This window comes from Podarcis liolepis (genome assembly GCF_965112155.1).
Source record: "Podarcis liolepis genome assembly, chromosome: 11".
Classification (NCBI taxonomy): domain Eukaryota; kingdom Metazoa; phylum Chordata; class Lepidosauria; order Squamata; family Lacertidae; genus Podarcis; species Podarcis liolepis.
The window spans coordinates 23,054,109-23,066,227 of NC_139565.1; the positions used below are offsets into that span (position 1 = coordinate 23,054,109).

The 12,119-nt window shown below is 44.4% G+C and overlaps 1 protein-coding gene and 2 long non-coding RNA genes across 4 annotated transcripts in view; 2 read left to right on the forward strand and 1 right to left on the reverse strand.

Annotated features, from left to right (window-relative positions):
- The window catches only part of APC (APC regulator of WNT signaling pathway), a 63,352-nt gene extending 62,420 nt beyond the window's left edge, over positions 1-932 (reverse strand). Inside the window, exon 1 of one of the 2 annotated variants that reach the window (XM_083464367.1) lies at positions 355-932. The gene's annotated coding sequence lies outside the window, so the exon portion shown is untranslated. The remainder of the gene's footprint in view (positions 1-354) is intronic. The other variant, XM_083464368.1, reaches the window with a different exon arrangement.
- LOC310688372 overlaps positions 1-12,119 on the forward strand; it is a 342,987-nt gene that overhangs the window by 65,523 nt on the left and 265,345 nt on the right. The window lies entirely within an intron of this gene.
- On the forward strand, positions 7,247-8,267 carry LOC310688376. Its single transcript, XR_014516907.1, has 2 exons — positions 7,247-7,634; positions 7,901-8,267. It is a non-coding gene; the product is annotated as an uncharacterized lncRNA (long non-coding RNA).

The following is a 12,119-nucleotide window of genomic DNA, read 5'->3' on the forward strand; positions in this document are numbered from 1 at the left end:
TGGGGACCCCCATCCACCAACTCCTTAGGGAGAAGACCCACGGGCCACAGAAGGTCGTTTTAACTTACATGGGGCTCTGGCTCGAAATAGTAAAAGCCCCGTCATAGGGAAAGGGCAGGGTTTTGAAGAACTAGGGCTCCAAGAAGTCAGCCAGACAATGGGGCAATGGTGTCTGCTGCCCCGTGGAGTGGGGGGGGGAGGCGGAACGACCCTCAAAGACCCCAGATCCCCGACCTGCTTTGACTGGCAAGGCTGCCTCGAGCTCAGGCGAGGAGGAGGAAGAAAGGCATCGAAGCCGGTGTACTGACTCTGGCCAGGTGTGCTGCTTGCTGCCGCCGCCGCGCCTCAACTCACCTGCCCGCCTCTTCGCCCTCCGCACCCAGCAGCAGCGCCGCCGCAGCCGCCCCTCCCGGGACTCCGCCGCTGCCTCCGTCGCGGCCGGCGCTCGGGGGACTCGGCCCCACCACGAAGCTGGGAGGCGGCCGCCCACACATCCGGGGCGCGGGGGAAGGCCGTGGAGGGGACACGCTCCCCTTCCTCACAGGCGGCGGCGGCAGCAGCAGGCGAGAGGGGAGCTGGTCCCCCTGCCGCCGCCCCGACTTCTCATCCCCGAGAAGGCGGCTCCCCTCCACTCGCGCCTCGGTCGGTGTCGGTGCCGGCCCGCCTGCGGCCTTTGCCCTCGCCACACTGGTAACCTGCTGCCCGTCACCGCCCCCCTCACTCCAACTTCCCGGCCAGCCTCCCCGCCGCCATCTTGTTTCGGGGTAGGAGGGGGAGAGAGCGAGTGCGACTGCTTTCGAGCGCACGCGCGGTCGAGGGAATCCCGGCTTGTTGGGAGACCAGAGGGAAAGAAAGCAGCCCGGCGCGCCTGCGCGGGAGAGCGTGGCGTTCGCTTTTCACACCTGCTGAGAGAGAGAGAGCGAGAGAGAGAGCAGCTGGGAAAGGGGCGGGGCTTGGTTGTCTCCCTTGCTTGACAGCGCGCGGAGGGAGGGAGGGAGGAAGAGCCAGCCTGGAGGTCGGCTGCAAATGCTGCATGCTTAGTCGGTCTGCGCTTCTGCAGCGGTTGGGAGGGGGGGAAACCACGTGCAGGGAGCGGCAAAAGCGAAGTTGCTGGATTCCAGCAAGGAGATAAATAAGTAGGCAACTTTTAGAAGAACTTTTATGCTTATGTATTTATTGAAGTCGCCCAGAGTGGGTGGGGCAACCCTGTCAAATGGGTGGGGTACCTAATATTAGGGACGCGGGTGGCGCTGTGGGTAAAACCACAGAGCCTAGGACTTGCTGATCTCAAGGTCGGCGGTTCGAATCCCCACGGCGGGGTGAGCTCCCGTCGTTCGGTCCCAGCTCCTGCCAACCTAGCAGTTCGAAAGCACCCCTAAGTGCAAGTAGATACATAGGTACCGCTTTCTAGCGGGAAGGTAAACGGCGTTTCCGTGTGCGGCACTGGTGCTGGCTCACCAGTTGCAGCTTCGTCACGCTGGCCACGTGACCCGGAAGTGTCTCCGGACAGCGCTGGCTCCCGGCCTCTTGAGCGAGATGAGCGCGCAACCCTAGAGTCGGACACGACTGGCCCGTATGGGCAGGGGTACCTTTACCTTTACTTTACCTAATATTAGGCCTGGCACCTTCATTATACTGTACACCTTTAGGTGCCAGACAAAAATGGCCCTCTTTAACCAGGCCTTTGGTTGATTTGATTGATATCCTATGCCCTTTTAAAATGAGTTGGGAGGTGTTATAGGGTTGTTTGTTTGTTTTTATTTGATTATGTATTTTGTGGTTTTATATTCTGATGTTATGCTGTGAACCACCCTGAGACATGTGGGTATAGTAAAGGTAAAGGGACCCCTGACCATTAGGTCCAGTCGTGACTGACTCTGGGGTTGCGGTGCTCATCTCGCTTTATTGGCCGAGGGAGCAGGCGTTTGTCCGCAGACAGCTTCCGGGTCATGTGGCCAGCATGACTAAGCCACTTCTGGCGAACCAGAGCAGCGCACGGAAACGCCGTTTACCTTCCCGCCGGAGCGGTACCTATTTATCTGCTTGCACTTTGTGCTTTCGAACTGCTAGGTGGGCAGGAGCTGGGACCGAACAACGGGAGCTCACCCCGTCGCGGGGATTCGAACCGCCGACCTTCTGATCAGCAAGTCCTAGGCTCTGTGGTTTAACCCACAGCGCCACCCGCGTCCCTATGTGGGTATAGGGCAGTATATAAATTCAATAAATCATTACAGTACTGGCATCAACATCAGTGCTGTTTTTCTAGAAAAAGAGGTGCCAGAACTTGCCACAAACACCTTCCTTGTTCTCTTATACAGTCAAACTTCAGTTTTCAAACATCTCGGCCACCAAATGTTTCGGAAGCCGAATGCTGAAAACCCAGAAGTGAATGCTTGCATTTTCGAACACGCCTCAGAAGTCAAACGGCTTCCGAGGCACGTTTTTCATCCCCCCCCCCCATTGACTTTGCAGCCAGCCCTTTGATCCTCAGGTTTTGAATGTTTCAGAAGTCAAATGGACTTCAGGGACAGATTACCTTCAAAAACCAAGGTTTGACTGCAATGGCGCCCACCTGAGAGGTGCCGGAACTGAGTTCCAGCTGGAAAAAAAGCCATGGTGATGATGATATATGGTTTTATTTACACATATATACAACCTGCACCCAGATGGAGGCATTGCAGAACATTCACATCCTATGAGGGCCTGGTTTCCTTAAGGGCAGCAATGGATTCAAAAGACAGCAGAAAGTGCATACAGTGGTACCTTGGGTTAGGTACTTAATTCGTTCCGGAGGTCCGTTCTTAACCTGAAACTGTTCTTAACCTGAAGCACCACTTTAGCTAATGGGGCCTCCCGCTGCCACCAGAGCACGATTTCTGTTCTCATCCTGAAGCAAAGTTCTTAACCTGAGGTACTATTTCTGGGTTAGTGGAGACTGTAACCTGAAGCGTCTGTAACCTGAAGCGTCTGTAACCTGAGGAACCACTGTAGTGCTACATTGAAAATGTAGTTTGACTTTCAGATGCACCCTCCACTGGCCACTTCATGTATTAGAACAAAGGCTATCATGTGTTTTGCAGCAGAAACTGACATATGCCTACCCTGAAGTCGTACAGAGTTCAGTGAGGTTTACTTCCAGGTATAAGTGTATAGGATCAGTTACAGATAGGTAGCCGTGTTGGTCTGCCATAGTCAAAACAAAAAAATTCCTTCCAGTAGCACCTTAAAGACCAACTAAGTTAGTTCTTGGTATGAGCTTTCGTGTGCAAGCACACTTCTTCAGATACACGAAAGCTCATACCAAGAACTAACTTAGTTGGTCTTTAAGGTGCTACTGTATAGGATCGCGACCCTAACCAAACAAACACCAGAAGCTTGACACGAAGAAGAAAGCTTGAATTGGTTTTGGTTCCCTTCATACTCAACCACCCATGTGTTTCAAAAGGTTTGAGTCCATGTCTGCAGAACAGAATGTTAATCTGAGGGTTTTTCATGCATTACGTTGTGCAGAACTGGCTCTTACTAGTATCTATGTATCGTTTGTCATATTAATACCTGACATTTATATCTAAATATGTGAAGCAGCCTCAAGTATTTTGACATGAAGCAAGATGCACATTTAAATAAATATCTAGGTTCTTTTTCCAGGCTTAATTTCAAAGATAATTTTGTGTTACTATCAAGGACCTCTGTGTCAACATAACAGTTCCATAAACCAACACTCTAAGCCTTGGTAATTAGTTAGTTCCATGTTTTTCTGGACTGTTCACAGTTTGTGCCCATCTATTTTCTGGATGCTTCTAGGGCAATCCACAATCTATTTTCCCAGTGTTATTGCCTCAGCCGTTCATTTGAACATGCTTTAATTTGATCCTCAGTTTAAAATTTTCCAAATGCCAAAATGCAGAACAAGCCCTTTGAGGTTTAGGCCATGTGATTAAGGACACTTCTTGGTAAGTAGGTGCCCTAAGAAGAACCTTAGAACAATTGAAGATCCTAAATTCTTTATCTTTGTTTAGATCACAATAATCTGAGACCCTATGCAGTTTTATGCCACACCAAGGAAACAATTTGTCTCGTATGAGACAGTTAAGGTAAATACCAGTTAAATATAGTATGAGAGGGCCTATAATACCACAGCTTGAAGGCTGAACTGAAAACATGTACAGTAGGCATATTTGTGGTTTGGAAAAGCAAAAGGAGGGGAAATAGTGTGGGGGGAAAGATGGAAATATGTTGGGCAGTCACTATGGGATTGGAGAACATTCAGTTACAGTTGAGGCATGAAAACAACGATAAAACGACCCACAACCATTTTCTTTCTAAATACACCAAACTTATTTTTTCAATCAATTTTTATTACATTCTATTAATTTTATTATGTCCTTCTATCTTAAATTAAGCATTTCCAATCATTTTGCTCCATCTAAAATGAATTCTTTCTGAACATGAATAACCCCAAAACTATACCTTGTATCTTATATTCCAGATGTGGTCTCACTAAGGCTAATACAAAGAAAGCATCAGTTCTTCGCAAATAAAAACACAAAATGCATCCAGGATTTACATCCACTGTATTTAGAGCTACATCACACTTAGTCATCATGATTATCTGATACCCTGAGACCTTTTGACCTCTATTATTTTGAACTAACGAAGCACCCAGGCATAATAAAAATGCTTAATTGTTCCCAAATGCATGACATTGTAATATTGAACTTTTTTTCTTTCTATTATTTGCACCATCATTTGACAGCATGTGCTTAGTGGTTGGAAACACCATTAATAATTCTTAAGTGAGTCACAGACATTTGTGGTTTTAATAACGACTGGAAGTGTGCTCTCTTTGTAATGGCATTAGAAGCTACGGTATTATAATCAAGGCTTTATTTCAGAGCTGCTAAATATAGTTACTGCCCTCCTACAAGTTTATAGATAGTCTTCTACATATTTGCAACAATCAAAGAAGTTATTGTTTAACACTCTTTGTCTCTTTGTTCACAGCTGGCAATCTTTTGCTTGAGGTTTTTTGGTTTTTTTTGGTACAAAAACGTGTTGATTTGTAAAAATAGGGTGCAGTGCAGATCCATTTAACTTTAACATCCAATTTAAATGTTAAATTCATGGGATTTTATAATTGGCTTCTAGGGGATGTAAATTGCACCCTAGTTTGGTAAGCACGGCAAATACGGATTCATACCAGCATCTCTCATTTGCTGCCTACATTTTCTTCTTCTTTAAAGCAGCTTGTAATATTTTCTGTAAATGTAGACTGTTAAATATTTTTATCTATGCAACAACATGTGTTCATAGATATTATCCTATATATATATATATTATCCTATTTGCTTTCGTAGATTTTCACGGGTACAGGAATGCAGGTTTTGGTGTCTTCGGGTGTCTTCCCGTGTAAGAGTTGGGGTGTCTAGGCGACGTTTCGACGAGGTCTCACTCGTCATCTTCAGGCTGGTGCTTTCGGCTTCTTGTTACTGGAACAGAGCAGGATCTCAGTGTTTGAGTTCCTATAAATACTGTTGAGGGGGTGTGGTGTATAGCCTCCAACGTTCTGGGCAGAGAGGAAGTTCCCAGGTTAGTGTGCCTTTTCTTCTTTTGTTCCTTAATTACTTGAGGGATATCTTGAGTGATTCTTGAGTACTCAGAATATCACTCAAGAATCACTCAAGATATCCCTCAAGTAATTAAGGAACAAAAGAAGAAAAGGCACACTAACCTGGGAACTTCCTCTCTGCCCAGAACGTTGGAGGCTATACACCACACCCCCTCAACAGTATTTATAGGAACTCAAACACTGAGATCCTGCTCTGTTCCAGTAACAAGAAGCCGAAAGCACCAGCCTGAAGATGACGAGTGAGACCTCGTCGAAACGTCGCCTAGACACCCCAACTCTTACACGGGAAGACACCCGAAGACACCAAAACCTGCATATTATCCTATATATATACACAGTGTGGTGTGTGAGAGGACCGGGGTGGGGTTTTGCTGCTTTGACTTGGAGGCGTATTCCTAATCATTACCATTTTAAAACATAGCAAGAAGTGTAAATTGGATGTATGCAATGTGCTGCCAGGAGGGGGGAAATGTAACAATGTATTTTAAATGAGCTATATACTGTATGCTGGGCATTTTCTTCACCATCTCCAGTCTTCTCAGAGAGATTGCCAAATTAGAAGTTGGCTACAACTTGGAAAATAGCATACATTTAATATAATGTTTAAAGAGCAACGAGAAAGTGTTCAAGAAACTTGGCAAATATTAAAATACAGCAATTTTTTTTTAAAAAAATGTACCAAACAACTATTCTACATCCTTTTGTACCCTGCTCACACTTAAAATTACCTGGAACATTAGGTCTGATTTGTTGTAAATTGGATGTTCAGGATCTCTGCGACAAATAAAATAGGGTGTTGGGGTGTCCCATTCAGCTCAATCAATTAAAAGTTGCTTTCGCATCATTGTGTTGTGTTTCTTTAGAGTTAAAATTAAGACTGATTCAACCAAAACTGATGTTCCGGGTCTTAGACTCCACAGTACTGGTACAGGAAGGACTTGGCGATACTGGTGAGTTAAGGGCCTATGATGTAGGGCTTCGCCTGCGTTTTTGCTTTTTCTGGTCAGAAATTGTTATTAACTTTGTTTTAGAAAAATCCTTGGTATTTGCAGATAATTCATGCACTTTTAAATTATGTAACAGATGGACAACCAAAGTGGACCCTGCAAGACTTAGTGGCTGCAAAGATACAGTGGTACCTCGGGTTAAGAACTTAATTCATTCCAGAGGTCCATTCTTAACCAGTGGCGTAGCGTGGGTTGTCAGCACCCGGGGCAAGGCAAGTAATTTGCACCCCCTAACCCGTGGATTTGCACCCCCTAACCCGTGTATTTGCACACCCTAACCCTAACCCCCTAACCCTAACCCCCACTACACCAGCCCCCCTGCACCCCCACGCTACGCCACTGTTCTTAACCTGAAACGGTTCTTAACCTGAGGCGTGCTTTCGCTAATGGGGGGCTCCCGCCGCCACTGTGCCGCTGGTGTGAAATTTCCGTTCTTATCCTGGGGCAAAGTTCTTAACCTGGAGCAACCACTTCCTGGTTAGCGGAGTTTGTAAGCCGAAGCGTCTGTAACCCGAGGTACCACTGTACATAACCCAGTTGATTTCCATAGTTGATCCAGAAAAAAACAAAAACAAGATATGTAACAGAAAGGACATATTTTGTAAGTTGGAGGTTTTCTCAGTAGCAGGTAGAGTGGTTGGGTGGTGGTTGGTTGCATCACTGCGGTTTACCAGGAGGGAGAGGGAGGGGACAAGGCAACGCCAAGATTGGCGTGGTACTGTTGCAGGAACCCCCCCCCCCAATCATTCAGTTTGTACAAACACGACACACACACACACTCACACACGACGTACGCGACGTTTCTGTTATAAATTCATAGTAAATCAACCGTACATCGAATTTACACCGGTCCACTTTTATTTTACTCCATGAAGGAAGGACTACAAAATGGGGAAGGTTTGATACAGGGCAGCCATAATCCCTTGATCATACCAGCACATACACAGGAGCCCTGCTCAGTTGCTATGCCAACCCTGATGGTCCTAGACAGAAGAAGAGTTTGGATTTGATATCCCGCTTTATCACTACCCGAAGGAGTCTCAAAGCGGCTAGCATTCTCCTTTCCCTTCCTCCCCCACAACAAACACTCTGTGAGGTGAGTGGGGCTGAGAGACTTCAAAGAAGTGTGACTAGCCCAAGGTCACCCAGCAGCTGCATGTGGAGGAGCGGAGACGCGAACCCGGTTCCCCAGATTACGAGACTACCGCTCTTAACCACTACACCACACTGGCTCTCATCAAGGTCACAAAGAACTTGCATATAGGAGTGGATTCAGCATGGACTGGAACAAAAGACAATGATCAGCTCTTCCCTCTGGGGGCAGGAAACTGCAAACTCCCCTCTGTCACCTGGAAAGTACTCATGGGGAGGGGGAAAGGGGGAACCAGCCAGGTGACAGGACACTCAGATTACCACCACAACTCCTCCCTCAACCCCTCCTTTTTGTGATGTATCAATGATGTAGTTGTGATGTAGTTTTAGGGGTGTAGTTTGGGGGATTAGTAACTAATAAAAGTTGGGGTCTTCTTTTGTTCGGGACTTCCATCTTGCTTCATCTTGTTGGGGGTGGGAGTCCTGTCGCAACAGTTTTCAATAAAGGCCAAGCCTACAGGCTGCTGTTTTGCTCCAAATTGTCCTGGTTGGTGTCTTTGTCTTTTTGTCCAAGGGAGCCCTCGGATTCCTCCGTTAACAGTACACAAATTGGAAGGAGTGCCAGGCTGACTGGTGCATCACACTCATTCTGCCACCCCTTTGCTCTCCATGTCTATCTCCCAGTGACAAAACCAACTGAAGGTTAGCTGAGCACTGCTACACCACCCATGCCACCCATTACTAGGTTTTGCTTATAAACTTAAATGAAAAATGCCTTATTCTGGTCAACCTGCAAATAGTGATGCAATTCACTTCATTTGCACAAAAATTTTGTTTACTGTCATACCTGTGTTGCATGATGACACTTGCATCTGAGGTATATAAATAACATAATCATAAAATGAAGCTGTGGCGTTGTGCTGACTTGGTGACTTTAAAGAAAACAACTGCAAGAGGATAATTTAGGTATATGTTACAAGATTAATACAGTAAATCAGAATAGGTATAAACAGCAGGAAGGAAAAACAGAGAACGCACCATGTTATTTACCAAGGGGATTTCTATTTCTTATTTCAGATAGAAGCAAAATGTTCTTTAAGCCTCCTGGTTTTTGAAATATGCTAAAGTGTAATATGATCATTATTGAGCAGGTAACAGAGCACTCTGAGTAGCCTCATTACTCAATATGCCAATAGTTCTTTGGCACTGCTTAGGACTGGCCCACAATTAAAAAAGAACAATTGAGCCAGTCCTGCAGGGAATCTACTGAAATACCATTTGGCTCTGCTTCTGTTTTGTTTTGAGCCTTCTGTTGGACTGACAAAGGGAGGCAACATTTGATAATAAGATTGAGTACAGTATATCCTGGAGATTAAGAGCCAGCCAGATACATATTGCAATTACCATTAATAGGAATGTGCAAATTGGCACAATGCTATATTGCATTTAAATGTTTGCCCAGATGTGGGGGTGTGTGTGTAAATAAATAAATAAATAAATAATTTTCATTAACTTTACTAAAAGCACAATCTCTCAGAATCTACCCAGAAGTAAGATCTGTTGAGTTCAATGGGGCTTACTCTCAGGTAAGTGCATATGAGTGCAATGATTCCCCCCCCCCCCCAGCATTCTGTAATTTGCTTTATTTTCAGTCATCTTTGCCTCAAAGATATGTACTTGGAAGTCAAGCTGCAATTCTAAACACTTCTGTTATGGACTGAGCCCCTGTTATGGATTGATAAAGCATGCTTACAGTTGCAATGCCTTACTCCTGACACTTTTAAATAAATTTGCTGCAAACCCCACCTTCTGTAACGGTTCTTTGCCACCTGCTCTTCTATGGCAGATGTGCTATATGCCTAATTAAAAGTAACTCCCACTGATTATTACCAGGTAACCAGCCCAAGTTGCTTTTAACCAGTTCAAAGCCCTGGATCCATTGGTGTCCTCCAAGATCACCTTTTTGGAAAGTGTTGCTTAGGGTTTTCAGGGGAGAAGGGAAGTAGGAAAGCCATTCTGTTTTAGTGGAACAATATTTTCAGGTATTAGGATTCAAACCCATCTTTTGATTTAGTGTGATAGTTCTGAAGTCGACTAGATCCAAACTTGAACTCCTCCTTCTTTCAGATACATTATGTTATTTTCTTTTTAAAATAAAATAATAATAATAATAATAATATAATAATAATAATAATAATATCTATTTAACTAACTGTATTGGAATGAAAAATGACTGAGGAGCAAAGTGTTCCCAGGCTCCTCTTTGGGTGTCCACACATTTGCAGATTTTCAGGAAACCTAATTTGGCTTGCCATGTGTGTGAACGAGCTCTGTGAATTCCACCTCAACAAATGAACTCCTGCATTTGCTGAGGATTTTACTGAATAAATATTGGCCCTCAAATTAGTCTGAGCAATAAAACGAGGGAGTCCTTTCCATTCCGTCTAACAAATGTCGTAAAATATTTTCCAAATCACTGTATCACCTTGAACAAGGAACCAGGCTAGAGGACATGTTGGCTGTGTTGTGTAGAGCTGCTTTGCATCAGTTCTCCATAGCTCCCAAACCTGGAGAGATGCCAGCTGCAATATATCTTCACTGACTCCCAATCCGCAGTAAAATGCAAAGCACACGAGTCATGTCAGGTTTGAGCAGCTTAAAAAAAAAAGAATGATATACTGCACTCCTTGAAAATATTACCGTCCAACTTCATTTCCTCAGTTCTTTCATGTGCTGGCTTGCAGTTTTCTAGCCTAGCATGTTCCCTTTCTTGCACGCACACACACACACACGAGAGAGAGAGAGAGAGAGAGAGAGAGAGAGAGAGAGAGAGAGAGACTGACAGAAACTTGTTCTATGGTTTGTGAGTTAAGGTAGGATCCAGATGTTTATATATGTATTGTAAACTCTAAAGGGTTTTAACCGTGTATGCCAACATACCCACTTACTCAATTTCTTGCTCTTAGGTCACTTTCATGTTTTCAGAGAGCATTAGTGCGATGTTTTTTTAACCTACCCATTCATTTTCCAGCTTGTATTCAGTGGTGGCTACTCAGAGAAAGACCATATTAAATAATGGCTAAATTCAGGAAATGCTGACACTGTCTGAGTTTTCACATCGTGGTAAGCCATGGATAATGGTTTACCATGAATGCACAGATTGCTCCTGCTTTGCTTCTCCCCACAAGTCAGTGGGAGCAACAAATGGCAATCTTTGTCTTATCTTTATTTCCAGCTTGGATGTTGTAGTATGTTTTGCTCCAAACCATGGGTAGGCAACCTAAGGCCCGGGGGCCGAATCCGGCCCAATCACCTGCTAAATCTGGCCCGCGGACGGTCCGGGAATCAGCGTGTTTTTACATGAGTAGAATGTGTCCTTTTATTTAAAATGCATCTCTGGGTTATATGTGGGGCATAGGAATTCATTCATTCCCCCCAAATATAGTCTGGCCCCCCACAAGGTCTGAGGGACAGTGGACCAGCCCCCTGCTGAAAAAGTTTGCTGACCCCTGCATCTAGACTATGATTGCTAAGACAAGAACAAACCTTGGCTTCAGATTGTGGTTTGTTTGGAACAAAACAAAACATGACCCCCATTTTGTATGTAAGGGGGATGTGATCTATTAATTCATGGCATGCCATTAGCAGTGGTTTATTGTGATGTACAAATGCAGTCTCTCTCTCTCTTTAATCCTTTAGCTTTCGGTGTCACTTTGTTAAAACATTTTTTTCTTTTTCTATCTGTACTCGAGATATACATTCGTACCTACTTAGTTGAGCACTTCCCTATTCATGTACCTGACAAATTGTATTTTGGGCTATGAAAGCTTATGCCACAATGAGTTCATTAGTCTTTAAGGTGTTCCAAGACTCTTCCCTCTCTTGACCGCAACAAATCCCTCACCCTCTATAGTTCATATTCAATTAGTTTTGCATCTTCATTTAACGTTCTAGTTACTTGGTTATTTGCTTTTTTTAAGAGTAATTGCATGCATGGATTCTTAACTAAAGGGCAAAGAGTTGTCTAATGAAGTAAATGGATGTTTACTATGCATTAAAGAGAATTAGTTTAACTGATGTGCCTAATATATTATTCAGATTGATTTCTGATTGGATCCACACAAGCTGGAATTCAATAGCGTGAACCACACAGAACACATTGCGGAACGTAAACCACAAATCTACCAGCTAGACATTTATATTGCCTTTCACACATATCACACATATTCTTCAGTGTGATCATCGAAGAGCAGACTGCTAACCTCATTTGTTTGCCATGGCTGGAATATTTACAAATAAAAGCCTTACGAGGAAAAAATTAATTGGTATGCATGCAGGTTAATAGTCCAAGCAAGTGCTACAAAAAGCAAATGCTCTAACTACTAATGTCA